We start from the raw sequence: 17,996 nt of genomic DNA on the forward strand, positions 1-17,996 counted from the left end.
GTGAAATCCGCCACTGGGGATTCTCCCTTCAAAATCGAACAGTGAATTGGCTCCGGCAATTCCATTCCATTTTCCTTACAGGCTCCTCACAAACTGCATCTCCTCTGACCACCGTCACGTGTCGAACGGTCGTCGACGGAACCCTTGGAATGTCACTCCAGACCGAATATCAATTCCACCCTATCTCTCGACAGGACGTGATGAAACGTTCTCCCTCTTTGCAGAATTCCCTGTGGTTGAATCGATTGTGGCATTGTGCTACAATTATTCGCCGGCTTTTCGAGTTCTCTCATTGCTGCGAATACGTTCAGCTTTGGAATATATATCTTGCTTTGTTTTCTTGTTTTCATTTCTGGTTGTTTTCCTCTCGCGTAGATCCATCTGGGGCGTGCAGTCATCGCGATAGATCGACGAATATTGAAGGCAGACAATTTAAGAATTCCTGTCGGTATTTCTTTTTCACGATCGCTGCCTCAGCTGAGAACTGGCTCCGTGCCAATGACTAGCTGACTGAGGGAAAACAGCTCAGCGACTCACGACTTCGGAACACTTAGGGCAAAGAATTCGCGAGGAATCGAGGAGCCGTCGCATCATTGGCCGTAAGAAAATGAATGCAACGATAAGCATGGGTATATTCACTGACAATTGAGTCAAGGAAGGGATGGAGTAATGATCGGGCGAAACTAGCGACGCCACAGACAGCCCAGGGGAAAAGGTAATAGCGCGAGACATGTCTGAGAACGGTTCGCGGAGAAGACACGAAACTTGAATCCCGAGTCTGTGCACGGTGTGAACAATGATGGAATCGATCGTGCGTCGAGGTCGAGTTCCCCCCGCGGATGTCTTCTTTTCGGATCGTGCCGATGGAACACCCGGGTATTCTGAAGAGCAGTCACGTGGGTGGGCATCGGATCCAGGGATGAAATTCGGATTCCCCACACGAGACTTGCGCGATTAACCGGGTATTCCTCGATCATCATGGAGCTCGGATGTGTTCTCTCTCGACGCAATCGATTGCATTAAGAAACATTTCGCTCCCCTCAAGAAGCCCCGATAGGACGGCGTTGAAACCCAGCGAGAGAACGATGATATTGAGAGAGACCGACTAGATGCCAGATCGTTTCATCATCTCATTCCGGTGAAGAACGATGACCGTGTAGGAATTGCTCCGTTAGCCGGATGACACTCACGTCATTCAATTCGACCGAAGTCCATCCTATGAGCCATTCCGACTCAATTCAGACCGCGATTCACGTTTCCCTGTAGGATGCTTCATGCTCAGGATCACCTCCCTTTCCTCTGACAGTCTTGTTCGACTTTCTTTGATTTCTCGCCGATCGTTTGTCAAGCCAGCAGCGTGCTTCGTAATTCGAGTATGGAAAAATTCTCCTATCGCGTCTTCTGATCCATAGCCTTTCGCTGGTCGGGCTGCGTGCGTGGCTCGTCCATTCGCTGTCATTGATCGAAGAATAGACTGGTGATTCAAGCCGGGCGTCGAGGAAGAACCAGCGATGGAATTCATACGGAAAATCGATCGCCAATGAAACTGACACGGGAAAAATGTAAATACAGACCCTACAGTTGCGAGAAGGATATAGCCAGGGGATCTGATAACATGTGGTCATCCTCTCATTCATCCGAAAATTCCAATCACAAGTCGGCGAGCTCACTAGAAGGCTCGATATTGTGTCAGTTTCCGACGGTCTTCCGTGGCACGCGACACGCGACTCCCGGTCAGAAGGAAATAGTTTTCAGAGCTCGTTAGGCGATTTTGCATTACAAGCAGTAATCGGCTGCTCCGCCGAACAAACGGGTTGGAGACCTAGTAGGCTCGGTCACTCGATGAACTGACTGAACGTCTTTTCCGTCATTTTCGTAATTAGTTCCTCCGCTCGCTCGGAAGAGGTCCTTGATTCCCAAGTGAACGTGCGAGCCAGCAATTGGAAGGCTTGTCGATTTGCGTTGGAAATTGTCGCTGCTGACATCGGCGCGGCAATTGTAGCCAGTGTAATTGCTCTCCCTCCAATGTTGACATCGAGCGGATTCTGAGACGCGCCTACGACGATTTTGCTCAAAAACATATGTTCCTTTCGCATCGCCGCGATTCTGATACTGTCCGAGGAGCTGGAGAGTTCAATCGGACTGGTTGAAAAAGACAGACTTTTTAGGGTATCGTGTTAGAAGAACCAACATTTGCTTGCCAAGCCAGCTGGTTAGCTCAGGAACAGAAAAAGGAATCAACGAGCCTTAAGGGCAAGCTCAGACTACAGGCCGAAAAGAATATAGTCGGAGCTCGGTTCACACAGTGCCGGATCATTCGAATCATTAAGTTGAACACAAGGTCAACATTCATGGCATGTTGCTTCATCGAAGGAGCCTGATATGATGAAGTGTTAATGTGTTGTTCTTTTTCGCAGCTCATTTCGGGGACTGGGGAGAGAGGCCTCTGCATGGATTCGCTCGAAGTTCTTCTTGGACTTTCGATGAAGAGTTTCACAAGGTAAGAAGCGCCCCTAAATCACGGCAGCAGAAGGGAATGTGTCGTGACGTCCTGATCGAGAATTATGGAAAATAAGAAAATTCACTAATCCTATAATATATCATGTATACCGGATTTCTCCGTATCGTTGGTTTCAAGCGTCCACTTCGACTGGGAACCGTGAAGACTTCTTCTCTCTAGACGGATAGGAGCCATGGAAAGTGATAGGGTCGTCGATACAGGAAGTCGGGCTCCCTTTTCTCCGAGGCATGCATCAGGAAAGTCCTAATTGCATGGAAATATTCATGGGGAGTGGTTTCGGGGAGCAGGATTCCCGCCGTTTCCTTGATTGGGTCCCAAAGACGCGCGACTCTTGCGGTCGAACTCAGTGATCCGATAGCTGAACTCTTCACATCAGATAAGTGGCTATGCCTGATTCGAATCTTTCCGCTCGGCTCAAATTCATTCCCGGTGCTTTGACCGAGTTCCCCATCGGCGATCCATCTAGAGAGAGCCGCCTGTACATATGTCGATCACTTGGAGCTTGAATTGTATTGCGATGCATTGCTCCGATCAGCGGAAAAGCCCAACATGAGCCGTTCACGAAGACGCTAGGAGAAGGTCTCAAGGACTTCGATTACGCGGGAATCAAAACAGCACCGCCTCGTTCCCAATAGCTTCTTATAAGTAGACTCATGCAACACAACGGATACAGCTCGTCGCCGTATCGCAGCCGTGCGTGCTAGACGCATCGCCAAGTGCATGACGCGATTGAACCCGAACTAAAATCCACAAAATCCAGATTTCTTACGGTGGAAGTGATTAAAATGTTGCAACTTCGTAGCGATATAAAGGTGATTCAAAGTTGGAGCTGAAGCCTCGCCAGAGATAACAGGGTCATGAACTCCCTTTAATGCAGTACATGCAGCATCTTAGTGCTGCCGCTGCTCCTATTCGTTCCTGAACGCGTATCGCTATCAGCACGAATCAACGAGCCACTTGGTGGATCTGTCCGCACCGTTTCTCTTTCGGTGGCCTGATTACTCTACCCCTAAGCCTGAGTGAACTTGGATGCTTTTTCTTCGACGACTCTGCAGACAGACGAAAATCCTCGAGAAGCCGCTTCACCCCCAGTCCGCAGAATAGATTGAAGTCGACCACCCTCCACTACCGCAGGAATCCCGGTGATTTGGATTCGGCACAGTTGAAGTCGTCGGATGGGGATGTTCACACTACCGAGGTAGAAACTCGTTCGCACACTGTCCCATGGGGCAGAATACGGACAGAACAATAGATTCCGGAGATTGGTTCCGATAGCGACGAAATTAGCAGAGTATGATTTGGATTCCACCATTCCGAGTTGAACTTCCTTCTTTAGACGAGTCTCCATTCCCTCTCTATCGTCGCTGCTCGACTCATTCGGACCTTCGTCCGCTCGCCCCACAACCAACTCACTCAGTCATTCGTTTACGCGTCGTCGACGACCGCCGTAATCGAACAATCGAATGCTGTACCCATCAATCTTGCTCTGGGTACATAAATGGGGAAATCTACAAAACTCTCAAGCGAAGTGAACAATAAAGAACTGCGTCGAATCAGTTCAGGGATGGAGATAAATATATATTCGGACGACATATATTGATTGTTGCTGTCGTGCTCAGAGCGACTGGCTTTCACGAAGTTCTATACACCGAATTACAGGACACACGCATCAGCGACGGCAATAATTATTCGAAAAGCGGGAAAAGCCCAAGAGAAAGTATTCCTTTTCCTCGGGTATCGTCACACTGTATTGGGCAATCCTCAGTGGCATTGCTGCTTATTTTAATCTCTGCTAAAATTAGGCCATCGGACGTCACTGTCGCCGCAGATCACAAGGCCGCCGCGTCGCCACTGCCCGAACCGTCCGACTCTTAAGTAGTAGTAAGTAGCATAAAGGAAGCCATTTGAGAAGAATTGATCGCTTTCGCCTTGTGTCGACAACCTTCCCAAAACTTAGCTGCATCTCGAGCCGGAATCGGGAATTCGCGCATGCTGTTTCACTCGAACTCTTGCGAAAGCTCACCAACGGATATGGCCTCACCGAAAATCGCGTTGAGAATATCCTCTCGGAGAGTGTGCACAATGGTCCGAATCAACCCCGGTCGGAAAAAGCGTTTCCGAATCATACGTAAAATTGACCCCACGAGTCCGAGCTAGACTACGCCGATTGCGAGACTCATCAGCGGCACGTTTTCAGGAATAGTTCGCAGGCGTTGCTGCCGAACTTCTCGATGCACCCGTCCGTGTCACATCTAGCGGGATATCATGCTTGATTCCACTCCCGTTGTACGGTGACGTCGGGAGCGGAGAAGTCAGAGCTAGCGACGACGACAGAAATGTAGCACCGGACATTCCAAGCGGAAACCGGTTCTGCGGGGGCATTAGTACTTAACCCAGTGGGATTCACCCATCCAGTTATTCATCGATCCACTCGAATGAGCTGCAAATGTGAACGTCATGATATCTCGTTAGTTCTTGGATGATGCGGTTTAATCGAATTATTGTATACAAGAATTCGCGCAGCGTTTCCGCGAGACGCCTCGCATGGGGAAGCAGAAGCACGCGCGCGCCGGAAAAAGGCCATAGATGTCGAAAACGTTTCAGCATGCAATGATATTCGACAAATGCCAAAGTATCGAACATTTACATTTTCTGCCGTGGCGGAATGAATCTCACGTGGGCGTACCTTCGGCAGGAGGGTCCGACGCTTGATGATCTGAATTATCGGGGTAGCATTCGGCGACCGTGGCGGAAGAGGGAAGAGGGGGACTCAATAAATACCCGCTGTAATAAACAGATGGACGAACGATGCTCGGCGAATTGATGGAGAGTTCGACTGCGCAAATGAGCTCATGATCGAGTTGGCCATTAACTTGGCGGCAGTGGAAGAGCCAGTTAGGATTCGTGCGTGAGCACTCGATGTGTTCACGACAGCGATCACATGGATGAGTGAGTGAATGGATGGATGGATGGGTGCCGAATTCACATCGTCAGACCATGACACCTCGCACGGGGAACGGTGGAAGAAGGAAGGAAAAATGAAGCAAGTTTGTTGCAACAGTTGGTTGAGCACGGCCTGGATTCGATCCGAACATTTTTCGCCATGGAGTCGAGCTCTCTTTCTATTCATCATGTCTATGTGTGTGTGAGCAAGGAGTCGACGATCGATTCATAGCTGCTCGCGTGAATAATCGTTCTGGAAGATTTGGGACGCGAAGCAGGTAGAGAAGGGAAAGGCTAAGTTTGAGCAAGACATGAAGCTTTCTCGGCTGAGAGAAAAATCGAAGAAGAGCAAAACGACTCGCTGGAATCGTGGAAAAATCGCGAACTTCAAGCCACGAAAGCGACCAACCTTTGCTCGGCGCTGAGTGAGTCTCATGAGAAGCTGAGGAGCCACCAAACGAGGGTTTCGACTTATTAGTTTCATCCTCTAATCGTGGCATTTTCATTTCGCTCTGAGACCATTACCATCGTTCTCGGCATTTGTCCCCATCTCTAGGGTTTCGAGCTAATTCCACGCTGCTCTATTCAACCGTATCGCGGTTCGCTAATCTGTTCTGAAGAGAAATGATGCCTTGCCGTTTTTCCCTTCCTCTCAATCCTCTCTAACTTCGTTCCATCTATTTATTCTCCGCCGTGGAAACTCTCCGAGGATAACTTTTGTTAGTGTGCGCAACTGCGACAAAACGAGACTTGCTTCCAAATTGGCAAGCTGCCCGATTTCGCCGTTCAAATTCAATGCTCGCGCGACGAATCCATTCTGTGGCTCATGCACGATTGGAGAAAATTTCGCTCGGAGTATTTTGACCGAACGTCGCGCGCACTGCTCCCTGCTCTGGATCTGAACCGGCCTCGGTGAGGCATAACAAGGACTGCCTTTGAATCCCGCGGTGCGGTTTGACGGAGAAAGATTGAAACATTCACAAGGTCAGAAGCCCATTTTCAATTCGGACTATTGGGATTCCGCTTTCTCTTTTTGGAATCGTGGGAGAACGCATCGAAACTCGATGCAGACGAGAACGGAGAGACGAATAAGATACGACAGAATCGGATATCAGATGGAACTGGAATCCAAGTAATTTGAACTTTTTGAGCAAATGTAAGAAGATAGTGATAGTACCCTCGGCTCATGAGCTGGGCCAGAGATGGAGTCAGCAAAGCGGATGGCATCATAGTATCCGATTTGTTGGCGTTAACATAGATTCCAATGCTGGATGGCGGAACAAACTTCCCGCGTCTAATCCTCGCTGACAAATCTATCATCCCTACGCCTTGTTTTGGTTCCTCCTCGCAACTGGTCCAACCAAATCAATGAAAAGAGAGGTGGATGCATATCAAATGGGGAAAAATGAGCAGCGTTGAGAGGATTAGCGAGATCTAATTTCGCCATGAATCATATAATGATGATCGATGGTTAGTCGCCGGTCGGCCCTCAGCCGCTTGGTAGGTCGACTGCCCTGGCATACGCTTTTGAGAGTGGGAGCCGCAACATTTTTCCTCCATATCCTCCCTGATCCGGTTGGAACGCTTGTTTTCTGCTCGCCCCCGCGTGGTGTCCAAATGCACATCCGTTCAGCTCTCAGCCATGGCAGTGGCGGTCCTGGTTGCGGAGCCGATACGCCGGCGTTGACGTGAGATTTCCTGTGATAAGATAATGGGACCCGAAGACTTCGCGAGGAAAACTCCATCGTTGCCATCCAGGAATCATGCTCGTCTCGCTATTTGGGGTACCGTTCAAACCTGCTCGGCAGTTTCTCTTCTCTCTAACTGCTTGTGCGGAGTCGTTCGCGCTGGCTGCCGGATGAGGAGCCGAATCGACAGCGATTGAGGAGATGGGGAAGAAATCTCGATGTGTGTCATCTGATCGTCCGGAGACGTTCCTCCGATCACACGAAGCCCATCCGCCGGCCCAGCCGGGGGATGAATGGGCGAAGAGGAAGAAAAGAGGGAATAAGGTGGAGTGAGATCTCCCTGAAGAAACGTATTGAACATATTTTTGACGGATGATGGTCTCTGCCGGCCCTACAACAATGCAGTCGACGAGTCGGCCCATGGCTCGATCGCTTGCCGTCTCTCGTTTCCATGACATGAATATTGCAGGCGTCTCGGTACAGATTATTTAGCCTCTTCTCGCGACTTGTCTTGAAAAAGCAGGAAGGATTCTTCTAATGTTTCTGATCGACACTGTGGAGATCTGGGTGCGGCCCACAGTGCAGAGAAGAATAATAATTCCGCGACTCCGATCGGCACAAAAGAAGAAAAAACACCCGCCGTTGACGCACGGGATTGTACCAGCAGAAGCACCAGCGTCAGAAAAGCGATCCGCGTGAGCTTCCGACGGATTCTGCCAGAAGCCATTGTATCGTAACATTCGTAATAGACCCAAGGCTGGTGGAAAACCGAAGCAGCGGATTCGAATAACGGGGAAGGAATACGAATAAGTGATAGAGTGTCGGGTGGATGAGTGAAGTGACCAAGATGAGGATGCCTAAGCGATTGCTGCTGCTGTTGTTGTTGTTAGAATGAATCGCTTTCTGTTGCGGAACTGCTACAATACTCGGCGCCATGATTACTGTATTTGGCACGAATCGGACGAACAAGAGAAGGAATGGAGGGATGAGAACAGTCGATTTTGATTAATGGAAGTCGACCAGGGCTCTATCTCGCGCGATTTCTTCCTTTTATGCGCTTCGTGATACAAACTCATCCGTTCCCTTAATCTGGGTACCCTTCGCCGAGCAGAGGTTGAAGCAGAGTCAGACGGAAAGCATTTATTAGGGCTCGAGTGACATCTCTTTATTCGGTCGATACATCTAGGTGGATGGATCTCGAGTCGTCGGTCGGCTGAGGGCGGCCACAGTTAATTCAGGGCGATACCTAATAGATAATAATCAGCGAAATCGTGGATGTCCTGGACAACTTTGTAGTAGAAGCGAAAGTTCACTGCTCTATACTCCGGCTTACACGATTCGACGGGAAGCAGTGATTTCTTTGGAGATGAACTCTGAGTCAGAGGAGCGGAAGTCGCGGTGATTCCAACTTCATCGAAATTTCGCTTGAGACCTTATGGGATGAATCCCGAGCGTCCGTCCCGAGAGCACTCATTTCCGGCAGACGCTAGTCTTTGGACCTGAACATTGTAGTGGACGGTTGACGACGGAGTGTGCCCTTTGTGTCCGTTGCGTGCGCCTCACAGTTTTCTGTTCAAATTGAATGTTTCACGCTGGATTGTATAAAACTCAAGAAAAAATCTTCAAATCCATTCGCTAGTTCGAAGACGGAGACGTGATGACGTTCTGCGTCGCTACTCGCCCGAAAATGAATCCGATTGTCAATCCAGAGTTCCGCTTGGAACTTCAAATATGTGTTCGTGTGTTTACGCACGCTCACCCACCAGCTGTTAGCCCGGATGTTATTTGTGTCAAAACATTCTCGTCTTGTTTTGCATTCATTTGCACCGGCTCTGGATTGATAACCGCTTTCGCGATAAGACGGCCTTTTTTCACTCTACATTCTCTTGGCTTTCGACTCGGCTCACGATCAATCACGGCACGGAATTTACATGTTCCCTTCCCCGTTAACTTATGTATCTTCCGGAGGCTTTCCCCATCTCCTGTCATGGACGATATCGTTTAGGACGGCGCCGGCTTTCACTATCTCATTCTGCTCTCTGGACAGGGGAGGACTCCTTCAGAGTTTACAATCGGTAATTGTCCACTCCCCCGTTCTAATCCCGAACCGCGCAGCTTTGCGACTCTATCAGGCTCGGAGGAACGAGCAGGCGGACAGATGGACAAGTTGACCAGAAGCGTCGCCGATAATCGAGTTCCTTCAAGCTTGTCAGAAATCCACCGGTTTCATCTCCTTGTAGCCTCCTCGATACTCTCATCAATTATTCATGATTATTATCGTACCTCGAGAGCTGAAAGCACGTCGCGAAATGTGTTTCCAATTCTTGGTTTTCTTTTCACACGTACTGATCATCTTTCTGATAATTTTTTTTTTGAAATTAGCCAAGGGCGACGATCGGCGACCGGAAAGAAACACCAAATTCAACAATCCAGATCATCGAGTAGAGCGCCTGTTTCTTGTCTTGTCAGCGTTTCCTAGTCTATCCGTCTGTTTTACGGTTCCCTCATCTGGATCTGACGGTCCACGAGTGATTTCTCCTCTCGTTGAGTCTCTCACGACTAAGGTAGGATTCAATCGAGTCCGGATCAATTCTCTCGCTCGAAAAAGTTCCACGAGGGACAGCATCCATTCATCAAAGGAGTCACCCATCGATACGTCCATCAAGTGAGCTATCAAGTTCTTCATCAGCTCCCTTTCATCTTTTTGCTCGAAAGTAGTGAGGGCGTCTCGAACAATGGAGTTGCTCGGGTCATTCATTCCTTTCGGACTCGATCTATCAGATGAAAACATTTTTCCATCATTGTCCGTTACTATCATCAACGTCATCGCCGTCGTTATTGTTATCGTAATGATTGTCATTGTCATTGACGTTGATGTTCTTATTGTGATCACTCGTTTCCCATTGTGGAAACTCTTGTTTAAACGGGTTCTCTCATGGAAATTCCATTTTTGTTCTTCTCGAACGCATCTTATTCTCTGCGAGAATCGGAACAACGAGGCGAGCAGAACTCGGAGTGCACGGTAGCATCAATCTAAAGCGTTCTATCATTCAAGTCAGCGCAAAAAAGAACGAGAGGACAGACATTCGCATTGGATCAATCGCCACATAAGCTTAATTTCGTTTGGTGGCCGCGAACACCCATTTTTTCGGGGAGGTAAGGCGTCCCCTCGCCAATCGACAATACTCATCGGCATCGCTTGCCCGGGCACCTTTACTCTCATGCTTTGGATAGGTTTCATCCAAAGAACTTAGTCTTTGACTAATCCTTTGCGGGATAATCATAAAGTTTAGTCGGTCCCATGGCTCATCCGTCACAAGTGATTCGGCGGAAGCGATGTCGACGAAGATTGGCGATTCGGAAGCAGTTGCGACACGGAGTTGTTCTTTCCTCGCGCTTCAAGGCAACCGACCGTCGGCCCGGCGCTCTGTCCCACCGGTCGTTCGAATGTCAAGGGTTGCGGAACTGACAGAAATCACCCGGATCGTTTTGACATTTTCTGATTCATGCACAGATAGGTTCGGGAGATCGAGTCGGTGGGAATTCACGCTCGTACCTATCGCGGTCTCATTTCAATGAATCCATCGCTCTAGTTGGGACGCTCGGTCTCACTCCGCTTCTACGCTGCTTGAGGGAGCGCTACCCCGTGATAAGGCGGGTATCCGGCATTCTGGCGGCGTGCTCTTCCGTTTCAAACTCTCGATGAGTCACCGGGGAAGAGCTGTAATTTCTCTCTCGGTCACTAATCTGTGGGCTCCTTTTGACTATTCAAATGCAGAAACTTATCACCCGATCTAGCAATTATATCGAACACGGTAATCGTTCCTCTTCTCGAAATCTGATGCGAGCGAGAGTGAGAAGCGAAAAAGCATCGTAGAAGCGATCGCGCCGGCGATTGATGAGATCGTTCCGCCGAAAATTGCGCGTACATCGCTGGGTCTTCAGCAGCTCGATCGAACCGAGTGATCACGGCGGTGACCGGCAACGTGAGCGTCGCGGAATCGAGTTGAAACACCGGATGAATTGACATTTGCCTCCAACACGACCAGCCGCCAAACTTGCTACTGTGTCATGACAATCATATTTCAAATTAGCAGGCGGAACTCGGGATTCCGCGGTCCGGGAACGCCGCCAGAGACGGCGATGACGCGGTCAGCATTATGTTCTGAGCGAGCTTCAGTCGGAGCATCGGCTAATTGGATTTTAAGGGTCATTGCAGAGTGAAATACAATCTGGAAACTTCATCTTGATGTTTGACTATTTCAGCTAGATTACGGTTATCACCCAGCTTTTCCTTGTTTACCGGCAATCGCAAGTTTCCCGTTCTCTGCCGTCGTCCTGGACGGGTCCTGATCCTTGATAGCGAACAATGAAGTATCGCCTTGAGCTGAGCCAAGGCGATGAAAACCGCGTCTTCTCCGCGGACTGGTTATTCTTCTGTAGTTCCTTCTATGCGGTCTGCAGTCCATGAGGAGAAGTCAGCCAAACCAGAAGGAAGAGTTGTGAATAAAGCGTGACACTTATGAGGCACGAAAACGGACAACATGGGGCAATTCGGCTGTGGAATCTGAGAGTGAGAATTCACAAATGTCCATTTGAAGCATTCCTCGTTCTCCCCCTCTCCTTCCTCTGCTCCTGTCATCGGTCGACTTGCTTCCCGATTGATCGCTTCATCGTTGTACTCCGATTCTTTCGCGTCCTCTCCCTTAGTTTTTGTCCCCCACCATCCCTCCTCACGATCCCTCAGGCTTCTCGGTCTATTGTCCCGGATCCCGCTCCATTGCATTCGGGAAAGTTCAGTAATAGGGCGGGAGGACGTCTCCGATCAATACTGGAATCGTCCGGTAAGCGATTTTGTCGAGCGGAGGAGCTTTGTCGCCGTATTTCAGCATCGGTCCTTGACTTCTACTCGGAACGAGTCACAGAGAAAAATCACACGGATATTTCCGATCTGTCAATCAGCTCGACGATGCCGCTCCGATGCAGGCACATCTCTCGAAAACTGCCGATCTTTCGAGGATCGTCCTTCGGAGCTGGCGGAGTCGACTGGAAACTGATTTTTCGAGAACTTTATTCAGGCGAGTCGGAACGCATCATTCCAAAGTTCCTCCCGCGGAAGGAGAGGCGTAGAGTCGAACAGCGCTCCCGATTCAGAGCCAATCCGTCGACGGGTTGACATCGGTTTGGATCATCAGTACTTAAAGCAGCGGTTCTGGAGCACTCTTTTTCGGGATAAAAATAAAACGGGAAAATCCCTGAAGAACTGGAAGATGAAGGAGCAAGTAAGAGCGCCAGTAGAAGAGGGAAAAGAGCTACAAAAATGTAGCTCATTAAATAAAAGAACATTTTATCTTTTCGGGATTTGACCTACTTGTTGGGTTTCTGGGTTTGGGCCGCGGACCCTTTCCCTGTCAACCGCTCACGCTCGCTCTGCGTGTTTTCCCTCCCGTTTTTTTCTCGCATCTCCTCATTCTCGGTCGTTTGCTTCACTCTTCAGATCGTCGGTGAATGCTCGCAATGCTGCATTCGAATGAGCGAGCGAATGAAGGATCGAAGAAATGAAGGAAGAGTCCGGTACTGTGCGTAGCAATCTGTAACTGCTGAGCGACAAATTACCGAGTGGAAAATATTACACGTCTCGGAAAAATGGAAAGAAAAAAAGAGAATGAGGAAGCCCGATTAGGGTTTTACTCAGCCGCGGCTACGCATAAGTCGAGCAGAAACATTTTATGGAACCCTAGGGATAAATTATCCGCGGCCTTTGTTCACTGCGGCCACTAGCCCCGGAATTATAAAGGGAAATTCAAACGGGCTCCAACGGATGCGATCTGAAAGATCTGAATGGGGACATAGGAGGAATAATGTTGAAATCGGGAAAGCCCTCTGATGCACTGACTCTACCGAATGTGGGCTCGCGTCCTGGAGTATAACCTCGCCTCGAGTGTTCAAAAGTGTACCTACACAGCGTCTATGACGTTCTGAGACGATTGAATGGGAATAATTCCGCCCTGCTGGGTGCAGACTTCTTCTGACGACCTCCTATTGCGAGATAATTCTCTTGACGGTGGTGGCCACCACCATGGTCTCAGGGAAGCGTATGCAGGCACAGTCGTGCGATATCGGATCACATCGAATGATAACAAGTCATTACTGCAGCCATAGATCTCTGTCCGTGCGCAGCTGCAGAAGTTCTGCTGTTGGCAGCCACAACTGGTGTGTCTGACTGCATGGATGAGCTGATTAGGATTTTTTAGCGGAGGATCAGCTCGCGGTTGGCAATAATTTTGATACCTATGCGCACCAGAAGAAATTCGGGGCTTCGGAAGTTCCAAAGAACACCGCTCGAAAGTTCATTCGGAAATTATTTTATATGTTGGGGGGGCTTTCCTATGTTTTCGGAAAATGTGATTTTCTGTACGGAGGAAGGCAGCGCGCGAGTCGGAGCGTGAGTACTATCGCCATCAGAGTGATGATAGCTTTCGTTCTGTTAACAATGTGTCGAACGCACACCACACCCACTCTTTATGCGCTCACGAATACGAGTCTCGTGATTATATCGAAGAGATGATGGGGAGCCAAAGATAGGAAAACAACGAGTCAGACACAAGATCATTCACGACACAATCATCGCAGGATATGCTCCGGATTCGACATGAGACGGAGCACAATATCCCTTTCCCCAATAAGGAAAGTCGCGCTCATTCGTTCCCCGCAGGACAAGGTGCGCCAAGAGCTGGATTCTTCCCTGTTCGCTTCGACTGTTTCATTTGTGAAAGCTCTCGGTAATCGAATTCCCACCTCTAGGGGCATAATTTTTCGCGGCCCTCAGGATCGGTGAGGGAGCATTCGATATCTAACTTCTCTCTGATGTCTGAAGTCTACGTGCTTCACCGAATCGATGATCGTGGACATCGCGAGCTTCAGGGGTCCCTGTGAAGCACGCTTCCGAAGCTCCGAGGCATGAATATTTGGACGTGACTTGATTTCCGCGCCTCAATTCCGAGGCTTCCGCGGCTGCGGCACGCTTCGGACGTTATCGGATGCCGAAAGATTCCGGTCAGAGGTCTGGCTTGGAGCATCGGTTATTTCGAATAGCTGCGATGGAACGTTCGCTCAGAAAATCATCGGCATGATCCGAAAGTGTGGAGTCCAGTTGCGCGAGGGAGGTTGTCCGGGAAAGTGAGCCTTTTCGACGAATCGCGGGGTTCTTGGGGTAATCTCATTTGCTATCTCGCGAAGGCTTAGTACATTTTTCCCGGGCGCTGGAATATCATGGAACATGGGCCGTATACGACTTCATGAGTCCTGATTGGAAATTTCCGCCAAGTCGCGAAATTCCGCGGAAACTTCGAGAATTCATCTTCATGTCATTAAATATTCTGTCAAGTAAGATAATTGATGCTATCGCGGGAGATCGTATATGAAATGTGGCAGTCATAACGGACCAGTTGATAACAATTACAGACAGGGCCCGATCGGCAACTGTTACACGGATCAATCGGATGTAAGATGGCTGAATGATTTCTTCTTTTCCTCGCCGCCTTCTTCGAATGCCATCAAGCCAATGAAAAATCGATCAATGAGTAGAATCAAATTGTGAGGCCGATTTTCAGCCAGTACAGAGAGGGAAAGGGATGCCACAGTCTCGGACGAAACCTTCTGAATTTGGGCTGAGACCTTTTCCGCTCCCGTTCGAATGACATAATCGCTTTAATAATGATGAACATCGTTATTGAGATCGACGTCATTCGCTGGGGCGACGCGACTCCGCTATAATCAGTACGTGAGAGTCAGCCACTGCAGTGATCGAAAGTCGCAGCTGAAGTAACTGTTTGTGGTGGCCGATCTGAATTCTTGCTTGTCGGATGTGCGCCTAAATATCGCGCGGCATGTAATCAGATCGTAGGGTTATAAATAGTGGCAGTCAACCAACCGACCGAGCGAACGAGCAAGCAAGTAAGCAATAGCGGCTGCTGGCGCTTGTCTGTGTCATAGTAGACGTAGAAATAGCAGTGTAGTGTATTATATATTTACCGCCACATTACGTGTCAGAGACGATCAGGAAGCCGCTGTGGCGGTGACTAGATCGTTTCCGATCGATCGTCCCCGGCTCAAATGATCGGAATTCTTCCTACTTCTCACGCGTTTTATTGTTCAGCGGAACTCCCCACGCCTTCCGTCGGCACCCCATCATCCGATTTGTCCAATAAAATAGAAACCCTATAAGATCACGAAATATCAGCCAAGGAACTATAATTCAGCTCGAAATCCGAGGCGAGTACAATCAGAGCGCGAGGTTGGCTCATCCGTAACCGGATTCGAATCCAGGAATTCAGCAACAAAGGCGGCGTGCACAGCTCTCTCGAGAGACCCGCGAATCGGATGAGGGACTTTATTTACCGATTTATCGCCGAGTCGGCTTGGATCGGGAGCCCAAACCTAGCCGCGGATTCTTTTCTTCTTTCACTTCTCCCACGCCCGGCTAAGGGTTCGTCGATCAGCTTGATGCAGACGCTCTCGCTGGCGTGCACCTATCTAATCCCGGCTCAGATGGGCCGGAGAACCGGAAGAAGAAGCAGAGTTGAAGGAAAAATTCTGTCGGTACTCGCTCCGTTGGCAGTATCCATTTTCTCTGTCGTCTCTCGACCGAATTATTGCGAGACACGTTGTCAAGTTTTGGTTTCTTGACACAGAATCACGCCGCGGTCATATTGCTGCGTCACCCACTAACTCCGATTGGATTGAATGACGAGATCGAAGAAGTCGGTATCAAGACCGAATCCAATCGATTCCGCATACTGTGGCAAACCATTCCGATTTCGCAATGTTTCGGAAATCTCGAATCACGCAGTGAACACGGTCATTCTCCCCTAAATGAAGGTACTCATACTTCGAGCAGAATTCTATGGGTTCCATCGTCTTCGTATCAATATGATTGACCATCCCTGAGGCGAGCCGGTGGAGAGCCGTTCCCCTGATTGCTGTGAGAATCAGACTCAATGGCTAAGTTAAGATAATCTGAAGCGAGGCACAATTAAAACTGATCTGCATCCTTTCCGAGTACTCTGACGAAATAGAACAGTGTGAAAACTCTGCGCGGCGTGTATAAGTAGAGTTTCGATTCGTTCCAACGGACAGGCTGCAGCAATCAGGGTAGAATTGAAAACTTCTTTAAAGTGAGAGTAATCTCAAGGGTTGGGCCACTGGTGTAATGAATTAATGAATAATAATTGAGCAACGGAGCAGCCAATCAACGAGCGGGAACAGCAGACGAGGAGGCAACCGGTCTGCCAGCCGGCGGACTGAAAGACTGACTGCATCTCTGGCCGTCCCACCGTCCGACGAAGCGATCTGACTGATTTGTATAACTAAGTTGATGGTGACGGCTGCGTTCCCTGCTATCATACCTTTAATAAATGCACGCTTCTGCCCATCTTTATAGACAACCATCTGATATACGTGTCCACGCGAAATATTCGCAGAAACACTGCACTTCCGGGAACCTACGACGCGTCAGCCGAGAGGGAATGATAAAGCAGTTCCGGTCTTGAGTTGTCGTAGCGACCGCGATAGATCATCCGCGCGTCTGTGGGATTCGATGGAACCACTGTACCGGACTCGCGTGGCCTGTTCTCTGAAGTTCAGAAGGTCCTGAATTGGCCACCTTCCCTTGCTGCATGGGCTCAGGGATCTTGACATTTGAAGTCTCATCGCTACTCTAAATATTTCGGCATTGGTGCCAAGCTAGGCACGAGACCGTCAGAAGGTCTGTACACGGTGCGTGCGTTGTCCGGCGTTTGGTTAAGAGGAAGGGGCCTCTGCTCCCAATCAATTGTTATTTTTTAATACAAACAACCCGTCGTAAAAACATCAGAGCGAACTTTCAACAACGACGCTTTTGATCAGCTGATCACGCCGCGGAGAAGGAATGTTCGCTCGCTCCTAGAAAAATAGTGCCTGCAGGCCTACCCAACAGGCTCCAGAGAGCGAATTACGGATCACAGGAAATGGGTGTCCCGTTTGCGAGATCTCGTGGTCTGGAAACAGCTCTCCACTCAAGGTTCTCCGAAGTCCGATCGAATCCGTGGCATATCCAGTCGACAAATAATCATTATTCTCCCTGACCTTTCTCGACGCTAGAGATTCGATGATCGAGCGTGGATTACAACCGGATGAATTCGAATGTGGGATGAGATCTTGAATGAGTTTCCTCATGCTTATAGTAAAAAAAATGGGAGGAAAGCAAACACGCACAGACAGAAAAATCTTCGGATTGAAACTCTGCCAGGATCTGCGAGACTGATGCGCATTAAGTGCCGAGTGAATTTAGATCAGCAAAAAATCAGCGAACAAGCAAAAACGAAGAGAAGCAAAGAAGAAAAAAACAGGAGAATAGCAAAGCGAGACAGTTGACGCAAAAGTTCACACGCGAAGTAGTAGATGAAGGAAAGAAGCCAGGCGAGCAAGAGCAGACGAGCAAGAGTCAGTCTCCTTCTTGTTCACGTTCTTGAAGGTTGCTCGTTTGCGGAGAAAAATGAAATGCCGCGGAAAGGAGAAATGTATACATGAAAACGTTCGTCTCCGTTGAGTCATTGGCTTGGCTCGGTACGCTTCATGAAATATTCCGTACACTGAGATTGGAAGTCCGCTTCATTCCTGGCGGGAATTAGCCAGCACTCTCGGGGCCGTATTCTGAGCAGCACTCGAGACCGAATGAAACTGTTCGAGGGTATGAGAAGGCGGATCATTAGCAGAATTCCCGAGAGACAATGGACCGAATTCGCTGCGCTAATATCTCATCGCGTGATTGTCCAATCATAGATTCTTTCCTTGTCCGGAGAACT

At 49.1% G+C, this 17,996-nt stretch overlaps 1 protein-coding gene across 1 annotated transcript in view; it reads left to right on the forward strand.

The window, feature by feature from the left end:
- Positions 1 to 17,996, forward strand: part of LOC108865255 (TOX high mobility group box family member 4-B) — a 58,500-nt gene that overhangs the window by 38,914 nt on the left and 1,590 nt on the right. The gene's annotated exons all lie outside the window — the stretch shown is intronic.

Source organism: Galendromus occidentalis, unplaced genomic scaffold, assembly GCF_000255335.2.
Source record: "Galendromus occidentalis unplaced genomic scaffold, Mocc_1.1 scf7180000076543, whole genome shotgun sequence".
In the NCBI taxonomy this organism is placed as follows: domain Eukaryota; kingdom Metazoa; phylum Arthropoda; class Arachnida; order Mesostigmata; family Phytoseiidae; genus Galendromus; species Galendromus occidentalis.